Source organism: Erinaceus europaeus, chromosome X, assembly GCF_950295315.1.
Source record: "Erinaceus europaeus chromosome X, mEriEur2.1, whole genome shotgun sequence".
NCBI lineage: Eukaryota > Metazoa > Chordata > Mammalia > Eulipotyphla > Erinaceidae > Erinaceus > Erinaceus europaeus.
In genome coordinates this window covers 40255531-40265798 of record NC_080185.1, presented here as the reverse complement: position 1 = coordinate 40265798, position 10268 = coordinate 40255531, and the positions used below count along the sequence as shown (strand labels likewise).

The window sequence follows — 10268 nt, the reverse complement described above, 5'->3', positions numbered from 1 at the left end:
TGGTTTAGTCAGTTCCCTTTTTATAAATATAAATTTTTTAAAAAGTAGAGGTATTAACTCTTCCTTGAAGGTTTTGTAGAATTCATTTGTAAAAACATCTAGTCCAGGATTTTTATTCTTGAAAAGGTTTTGGATAACTGTTTCAATATCATTAGCTTTGATGGGCCTGTTCATATTATCTAGTACCTCTTTATTTAATTTTGAAAGTTCCTAGGTATCTACAAAAATCATCCATTTCTTCTAGGTTCTCTAGCTTGGTGGCATATAGTTGTTCATAGAAGCCTCTTATGATATGTTGAATTTCTGTAGTGTCTATTGTGATATCTCTTTCATTTGCGATCCAATTTATTTGGGTCTTCTCCTTGTTTTGTTTTGTGAGTCTGGCTAAAGGTTTGTCTATTTTGTTCACTCTTTTGAGAAACCAACATTTACTTTCATTGATCTTTTGTATGGTTTTCTTATTTTCAATGTTATTTATTTCTTCCCTAACTATATATTTCTGTCCTTCTGGTTGCTTTAGGGTTACTTTGTTCTTCTTCTTCTAGGCCTTTAAGGTGAAAAATTAGGTTGTTTATTTCTGCTTTTTCTTGTTTCCTAATGTGTGCTTGTATGTCTATGATCTTCCCTCTCAGTACTACCTTAGCTGTGTCCCAAATATTTTGATAGCTTCTGCCCTTCTTTTCATTAAATGCTCCAAACATTTTTATTTCTTCCTTTATTTCCTTTACTATTGAGCTTCCATATTTTGGGACTATTACTAATATTTTGTTGATTGTTAAGTCTTAATAGGTGAATGCAGGCCATTTACTATTATTGCTATCAAAGATTGAAGATATTTTAACACCACTTTTGTAGAGATTTAGAGTATTCTAGTAGATGGCCTATTTATGGTGGTCTTATTGTTTATAGGAGACCTTTCAAAACTTCTTTCAGGGCAGGCTTGGTCATAGTTGGTTCCTTCAATTGTTGCTTGTCTGAGGAGGTTTTGATGCCTCCATCTAGCAGGATATAATATTCTTGGTTGAAAGCCTTTCTCATTGAGCACTGCATAGATATCTTGCCATTCTCTTCTGTTCTTTAGTGTTTGTGTGGAGAAATCTGCTGCTAATCTTGTGGGTTTTCCTCTGTAAGTGACTCTTTGTTTATTCTCTTGCAGCCTTCAGGATCCTTCCTTTATCGTTATTCCTTTCCAGTCTAAATAGTATGTGTCTTGGTGTCTTTAAGTCTGGGTTAATTATGTTTGGGACCCTCTGTGCTTCTTGAACCTTTATGTCTTTGATATTGTCTAGACTAGAGAAGTTTTCAACTATTATGTCCTGAAGAATGCTTTCTTCCCCTCCCTCTCTTTTTTCCTCTCATAAGCCAATAATGCGCATATTGTACATTTTAAAGTCATCCATAGGTCTCTGTTGATGTTTTCAGTATCCCTTAATCTCTTTTTGAGATCTATTCTGTTTTAGTTGTCTCTAATTTGTCCTCGGATCTTGCTAATTCTGTCTTCAGCCTCATTTATTCCATTCTCTCTCCCCTCTACTGTTTTCTGGAGTTCAACTATTTTGTTACCCTGTTCTGATACTGTTTTAGCTTGTTCAGCTAGGTGAGTTCTAGTAACATACTATAGAAATGATCCCTGAAAGTATAGTCTTAGCTAGGTGTGTTCTTAGCTCAGCTATTTCAGCTTTCAGCTCTCTAATGACCTTGAGATAATTAGTGTTTTCTTCCAGAGTGTTATTTGTGGTTTTTGTATTTCTGATGACAATTCTTTCAAATTCTTTACTCACTCCTGTGATTATTTCCTTAACTAGTGTTTGGATATTGACTCCATTATTTTGTGCTTCAATCTGTGGGAGGTCCCTCTCTCAGTACTTTTCAAATTACTGATCATTCTTGCCTTGATTGAGTTTTGACTAAGTAAAGTACCTAAAGGGTTCACAGTTCTGAAATTGACAGTTGTTTTAATATTATTTTAATCCCTGAGTTGTAGCACAGTGTCTTAAAAGCCTCTCTTGTTCTTCTGCTTCCCTGTAGGCTATGGGATCCTGAGGGCTTTTAAACTGTAAGTAGGCTTGTTAGCTTAATCACTTAACCGGGAACAGCTGCTGGCTATGATAACATCACCCCAGAACTCATTCTTAACCTTGGTCCCGCGGCAAAGAAGTGGCTCGCTTCATTCCTGTCCCACATCTTGGAATCTGAGTCTATGCCCAAAGTTTGGCGTCGTGCAAAGATTATAGCGGTTTTGAAACCAAAGAAAGACCCAACACTGGCCGCCAGCTATAGACCAATTTCTCTCCTCTCCATGTGTTACAAACTCCTTGAGAGGCTGCTTCTGTCATGTATTTCTCCTCTTACAGAGAAATTCCTATCACCCGCCCAAGCTGGTTTCTGCCCAGGAAGATCTACCTGTGAACAAGCCCTGGCCCTCTCAACTGACATTGAAAATGGATTCCAGAAGAATTTAAAGATGGGTGCTGTCTATGTTGATCTCACAGTAGCCTATGACATGGTCTGGCACCGTGGTCTCCTAGTCAAGATCTCAAGATGCCTGCCTCCATGGGTGGCCAACACTATATCATTTCTTCTCCAAAACAGAAGATTCCGGGTGCATCTGGGTGACAAGTCTATCAGATGGAGACTTGTCTCAAGTGGCCTCCCCCAGGGCTCTGTTCTGGCTCCTACGCTATTTAATGCTATTTAATATTTACATCAATGACCTCCCAGAAACTTCTTCAAGGAAGTTCATCTACGCCGATGACATCTGCTGTGCAACTCAGGCATCCAAGTTCGACATCCTCGAGGAAACACTCATGAAAGACATGTCTCTGATATCTGATTACTGTAAAAAATGGCGACTAATCCCTAGCACTGCAAAAACGATATCATCTGTTTTCCATCTACACCATGCCTCGGCCTCGCGTGAGCTTAATGTGCAGCTTGGCGGTACGAGAATCCGGCATGAAGCCCAGCCAGTCTATCTTGGCATTACTCTCGATCACACTCTGTCATTTCACAAACATCTCATAAAAACTGCAGCAAAGGTGGGCGCGAGGAATAACATCATTGCAAGACTGGCCAGCTCCTCATGGGGCACGAGCGCTTCCACACTACGATCATCATCTCTGGCATTATGCTATTCCACTGTAGGATACTGTGCCCCAGTATGGTTCCGTAGCCCCCATGTCCACTTGGTCGATTCCAAATTATATTCCTCCATGAGGATAAATTCTGGAACCATCCATTCCACCCCGGTTCCATGGCTGCCAGTTCTCAGCAACATCGCCCCGCCAGATATTCGTCAGGATGCGGCATCATCTAAGTTCATTTCCCACGTCTACGCTCGACCTGCCAATATACGCGGATATCTTTGCCCACCCTGTCCAACGCTTGACATCTCGTCACCCAATCTTGTCCCCTATGCCTACACTGAGCTTCTCTGTTCCAGTCTCTTGGAAACAGAGTTGGCAGTCAGCTGAGGTAAAGAACAAACACCTCATCACAGACCCCTGCAAGCGTCAACCCGGCTTTGACCTAGCACGTTATGATTGGGCCTTCCTCAATCGCTATCGAACAGGCCATGGCAGGTGCGCCGCTATGTTCCATCGCTGGGGAGCCAGAGATGACCCGAACTGCCACTGCAGCTACAGACAGACTATGACCCACGTAGTCAACGACTGCCACCTCTCCAGATTCAAAGGAGGTCTCGAAACTTTACATCAGGCTCAACCTGACGCTGTTGATTGGCTATGGAAGAAGGGCAAATGCTAGAAGAAGAACTTACTCCTGACAAAGAGATAAAGAAGAGTGTGGGAGAGATAGCACAGTGGTTATGCAAAGAGACTCTCACACCGCAAGGATCTAAAGCCCCAGGCACTATTCAGCTTTTCTGCCAAGCTAGGCAGCCCTGCCTGATCCTGTGAATTTCTAAACAAATCCCACTTATGATCTGTAGTTTCTGAGGCCACTATTTACTATCACTATGTTCTTATCAGGAGAACAACATGGAACTGCTCCACCACACAGCCCCACTGATAGACCACCAAGGTGTAGATCTCCTGAGTTTCCTGGTTAGTTCTCTGTCCCCCAGTGTCAGTACAAGGCCTCACTTTGCTTCTCCTGCCTCTGAGGGCAGTACCAATGGAGACTTGCAGTTGTGTTTGATGAGTCTTAGGGGAGTCCTCTCCTTCCTTCAGCAGTCTTTTTGTTGGTAAAACAGACTGGAGGTGGTGCCTCAACTGGTAAACTGCTGGACTATTACCAGCCACTTAATCTCTCCCTAGGCTCCACTATGTGCACAAGCCACAGGTATTTGTGCTCACTGGTGACTTGATGGGTTTCTGAAATCGTGCTAGTCCTGCCTTGTTGAAGTCCCAGATGATCTCCCCAAAATAAACATTTAAATATTTATTTATTGAACCTGTGTAAGACTATTCATTGATGAAACACAGTTTGAAAGAAGGAATGTGGATATTCTGTAAAGTCACTTTTTTCTTTTGGAAGATCTTTAAGAGAGAGACAGATTTTAAAGGGGAAGAGAGGAGCCAAACTATTGCTCAGCTCCCATTTATGGTGATGCCAGGAATTTAACATGGAAACTTTTAGACCTCAGCCATCTAAGCTGATGCTCTAACAGACTGAACTATTTTCCCATACCTTAATTTTTTCTTACACTGTGGTTCTGAAAGCTATTTTAGGTTCTATAGTTTGGAGTATACTAAAAGTGATTTTTTAGTAGTGGCCCACACATGCAAATTAAAACCACACTGAAATGTGATTTCACACCTACTAGGATGGCTATAACATAAAGGACAGTTTAAAATTTTGGCGATAATGTGGAAAAATTAGGACCTTCATGCATTACTGTTGGAATTGGGAAGTGTTGAAGCCCCTTTGGAAAACTGTCTGACAATTATTCTAAAAGCTAAACCCAGACCTATCATATAACCAGACAATTCCACTACAAGGTGTATAACCAAACGAAATGAACTTCTATATCCACATAAAATTATGCACAAGCATTTACAATATCCAATAACAAATATGACCCAAATATCTATCAGCTGGTGAATGAATGAACAGAATGTTTATATATACTGTGAATGTTACTCTTTCATAAAAAAGACTGAGTACTGGTAGGTGTTACAATAAATGTCAACACTGGAATCATTGCATATGAAAGAAGACACAAGAGGCCATATGTGATTCAATTTATATGAAATGTGCAGAGTAGGTAAGTATGGAGAGAAAAAGTAGATTAGTGTTCCTATTACTTCAGTGTTATCTTGGTATGATGACTATATTTTGTAATTAAATAATGGTGTTGAATGAATACACTGAATTATACAATTTGAACCAATGTTTTGGCAATAAAACTCAATACATGTTTTTAAAAATAGTGGCCAATAGTCAAGCATGTCTGATTGTTACCCACTGTTGCCCTCATTTCATTTTTCCCATGGTTATCATGGTTTACCACCTACCATATAATAAATAACATTTCTTATCTCAGTAGTTAATGGTATCATTTTTATTAATCAAAACCACTTGCATTATCAGTAAGGATTTGTTTTATCATAGTATTGCCACAAAAATATTCTGACATTTTATTATTAAAGATAAACACTTTATGGGTAATTCTACTTAGTCTTTTTGTGGAGGAAGTGTGTAATATGCATTAGGGAGTTGGAAGTAGGGCAGGAGTCCTTAGATTGTGAACCATTGTCTTAAAGCTGCTATTGAAATATAGGAGGTAATTTGTTTTTTACATGCAAGACTGTGACCTGAAAAATAGCTCACTTGGATAGTATGCTGCTTTGTCTTGTGTGTGATCCAGGATCAAGTCTGGACCTCCACACTGAAGGAGACTTGTGATGAAGAGTATCTCCCTCATTATTTATCTGTCTGTCTATCTATCTATCTATCTATCTATCTATCTATCTATCTATCTATCTATCTATCCATCTATCTATCTATCTATCTATCTATCAATTATCTATCTAATATATCAACTAGCTATCACCTAAAAAAGTCATCCCATAGTGGTGAAGTTCCAGAGATAATAAAGTCAAATTTGATAGTGAACCAACCATTAAATTTCCATTGTGGATATAGTTATCCAATTAACAAACTCTGTGTTCAACACACACACACACACACACACACACACACACACACACACACACACACACACACACACATTTTTTTTTTTTAGTCATCACGGGGATTTCACCACTTCATGAAGACTTTTTTTTTCAGATAGAGAGACAGCAAAAGAGGCAACCATAGCACTAAAGCTTCCTTCAGTTCTGTGGGGGGGTGGGTTTAAACCTGGTCTGTGCATTTGACAAAGTAGTGCACTATCCAAGTGATCTATTTTACTGGCCTAGCAAACATGCTTTTACTGACCTCTTATTCTTCAATTAGAATTAGTAAGTCCTATTCATCTTAAAAGACTATTATAAGGGCCATATGATAAACATTGACTTGAGAATCTGCTGTGTTAGATCATTTTCATGAACATGCTATGTTCTTTATCCTCAAAACTGCTCTATGTGATAGCTATTTTTTTCTGCCAACTTTACAGATGAGGAAATTAAGATCAAAATGAGACTCCATAATTTATTTAAGATCATACATCTGAAATGGATATAAAGTCTCTCTGACTGCAGGATCCAAATTTGTAATCATTAGTTGTGTTATTTTGCATGGGCCTTTATGTTGCAAGAATAAACAACACTGAAATGTATGACCTAAAACCAACAATTATTCAATTTTTGTTCTCTTTAAATTTTTATTAAATTAATTATTTTTTTATGTTACAGAATTATATGTTGACAAGGGTTTGAATTCATATTGTTCCCACCACAAGAGTTCTGAATCTTCACTCTCACTACTGCAAGTCACCACAGTTCCCCTACAGTTGTAGAGATGGGCAAACCATCATCTCTAGAACTATCTGTCCACATTTATGCATAGTTGCCCCTTTTTTTCTAATTCAATACTCTGTTCCCCTCCAAGCCACTCATGACAACATAACTACCTTCATATGCCCCTCTCCTTTCCCTTCTCTCTCTCTAAGTGCTGATGGAGCTGGAAGTCAAAACACTCTTACCTTTATGCTGTCACTTTTCCTCCACTGGGAGTATGGATCAAGGTTGTTTTGGGGAGCATAAGGTAGGAGTTCTGGCTTCTGTAATTGCTTCTATGCTGAGCATGGGCTTAGACAGGTCAATCCATACCCCAAGCCTAATTCTTTCTTTCCTTAATGGACCAGAGCTCTGGAGATGTGAAGGTCCAGGACACATTGGTGAAGTCATCTGCCCAGAGAACTTGAATGAAGTCATGGTAGCATCTGTGACTTGGTGTCTGGAAGGTAGCATGACCTAAGTTAAAACAAAATGGTTAATGAACAGGAACAAAAAAGTAGGATCAGAGCAGATGAGATTAGTGATTTTAGGGTAGAAGAAAGCTAGGAAATACATTTTAGGCATGTTCCTGGGGCACACAACTATGGTAGTTTTGCTTGGGTTTGGTAGCTAGCTTGAACTTTGATAAAAATATTGTCTTAGGGACACAGGTGGTGGCACAGTGGGTTAAGCGCACATGGCTTAAAGCTCAATGACTGGCGTAAGGCCCCTGGCTCCCCACCTGTAGGGGAGTTGCTTCACAAGCGGTGAAGCAGGTCTGCAGGTATCTTTCTCTCCCCCTCTCTGTCTTCCCCTCCTCTCTCCATTTCTCTCTGTCCTATCCAATAACAAACACAGCAATAACAACAACAACTATAAACAAAGTCAACAAAAGGGGCAAAAATTAAGTTTCTAAAAAAATTAAAAAAAAAGAATATTGTCTGAGAGGATGGTGTCAGAATAGAGGAAAAGGGCTCGAAAGTTGGATTAGGGCAGGGAGTAGCTCCCATTCTTGAAACAAAATTTGGGTAAAATTAACTATTTACCTCCATGCACTTGCTCCAGGGCATATATATTATATATAATGTATATATATTTAGTAGCAAAATCTATGTAACCTCTATGTCCCTATTGGTCTGTACTTCTCACAGACCCAGTCTTTCGTGAGTGGCATGGAAGAATACCCCCAGCCTCCCCTCAGAGACTGGGGCTATCCTTGCCATCATTGATTTATGTTGAGGACAAGGTCTTGGGAGGGCCCACAAGATGCCATTCTTTATGAAAGCTACCAGTGGTGGTGGATATAGGAACTCTTTATAGGTGTAGGCCCATCATATGTGTATGAGAACCTAAGGATTCCCTAATTAGGGCCCCAGATGATGAGGTGGTGTGATATTGACCAAACAGGCCATTATTAAGTGGGCCAGTCTCTAGCCCTTATCCAACTTTTGTAGTCCTATCTTTAACTGATGATCTTAGATTTTTCTCTCAGTTGTTTAGGCATTGAGTTTCATTAGTTGAGCCCAGCTAGAGTTAGGTTGTTGGGATCTGTCTTCTTTGGGCCTTTCTGCTAGGCTGCCAAGCTAATTTGGTCTATGTTCAATCAATTAGAGAATTTATGATGCCTTCTTTAGGTTCTTCAACCATTATTGACCAGTTTGACTTTGAGTTATATACTTGCCCCTTGTTTATGTATATGTGTACACCTGTATCCAGTATCCTAAACTCTAGCCTAATCTGGAATCTGTTACTTAGTTAAATGACCTGCCATCTAACTTGGATGTAAGTAGTCCCATGTGTTAGGAAAGGTCTCACCAGATTTAAGGAGTTGCAAGGTTAACTTCTCAGGCTAGTATCTCTGGTTACAGTCCACAGCAGGATTTCAATAGCAGCATAATGTGGGGTGGCATCACCAGTAGCGATTTGGCTGAAGGCAATAGAGATGGTATGGTCGTAAGGAATCATAGGGAAGGAATATCAATAAGTATGGGTATAACCATAGAGGTACCAGCACTAGGAGAAATGAAGGTCTTTAAGAGAATACAAAGATTTTTTATAGTATTAGAAAGAGTTTAAAATATAAATAATTGATTATTATTATAACCAGTTAGTTGGGGGGTTATTTTCTATGACAATCCAGTGGTTATTATCTATGGTAATATACTTGACTTCATTATGCTTTGAACTCTTAGTGGTATCTGAACCTCTTTGTATTTTAGATACTTACAAGACCAATATGTCTTCATCTGTCTGGCCTAAAGTTGTAGTTGATGTAGTTATTTACAGAGCTATATTTGCAGATACCTTTTTAGAGCTCCATGAACTGTTCAATCCCATCATATCAGAGTTTGATAATCTTGTAAATATAAGATACTAAATGTCTAGGAAAAAGCTAATATTTGTGTTTAGGGCTATGGGATAGGCAGTTAGGGAACTTGAGATATTAAATCTATCTCCCCCCACATGTCATATTATTAGTGAGAGGACTTAATAGTGATAGGGCTAAAATTTCACATCTTTCCTGACACTGAAGCTCTGTGCCCTCCCCCATCCCCACTAGGTAACCACTATAGTTTTCTGATTTAAATATGGGTTGTGCTGTCTGGCTCTTTAAGTATATGTGTTCAGTTCTCTAAATTCTACATATGAGTAAAAAAATAGGCAGAGTACGTGCAGGGGAATCGCTTCATAGGCAGGGAAGCAGGTCTGCAGGTGTCTATCTTTCTCTTCCCCTCTGTCTTCCCCTCCTCTCAATGTCTCTCTGTCCTATTAAACAACAACAATATCAATAACAATAATAACAACAAGAAGGGCAAGAAAAATGGCCTCCAGGAGCAGTGGATTTATAGTGCAGGCATCAAGGCCCAGCGATCACCCTGGAGGCAAAGAAAAGAAAAAGTGGGTAGAGGACATGTGTGGACAGTTCTCCAAAGAATAGATATGCATGGCCCACTGACATATGCAGAAAGGCTCTAATTCACTCATCACCAGAGAAGTGCAAATCAAAACCACACTGAGATACAACCTTACCTCTAAGAATGGCCTTCATCAGCAAAACAGGAGAGGATAAATGCTGGAAAGGTAGAGAGACAGGAAATCTAATACACTGCTGATGGGAATGCAAAATGGTACAGCCATTATGGAGAACAGTATGGAGATTCCTTAAACAAATACAGATGGGAATACCTTGTGATCCAACAATCCAACTCCCAGGCATTTATCCAAAAGACTTATTAATATCACTAATTCAAAAGGATATATGTACCCCCATGTTCATAGCTGCATTATTCACAATAGCAAAAATTTGGAAGCAACCAAAATGTCCCTCAACAGAAGACTGTATAAAAATGTTATGGGACAGGCAGC

At 39.5% G+C, this 10268-nt stretch overlaps 1 pseudogene; it reads right to left on the bottom strand.

The window, feature by feature from the left end:
* Positions 1-1568: 1568 nt before the first annotated feature.
* On the bottom strand, positions 1569-1646 carry LOC132535970 (small nucleolar RNA U3; annotated as a pseudogene).
* Between the last annotated feature and the right edge of the window lie 8622 nt (positions 1647-10268).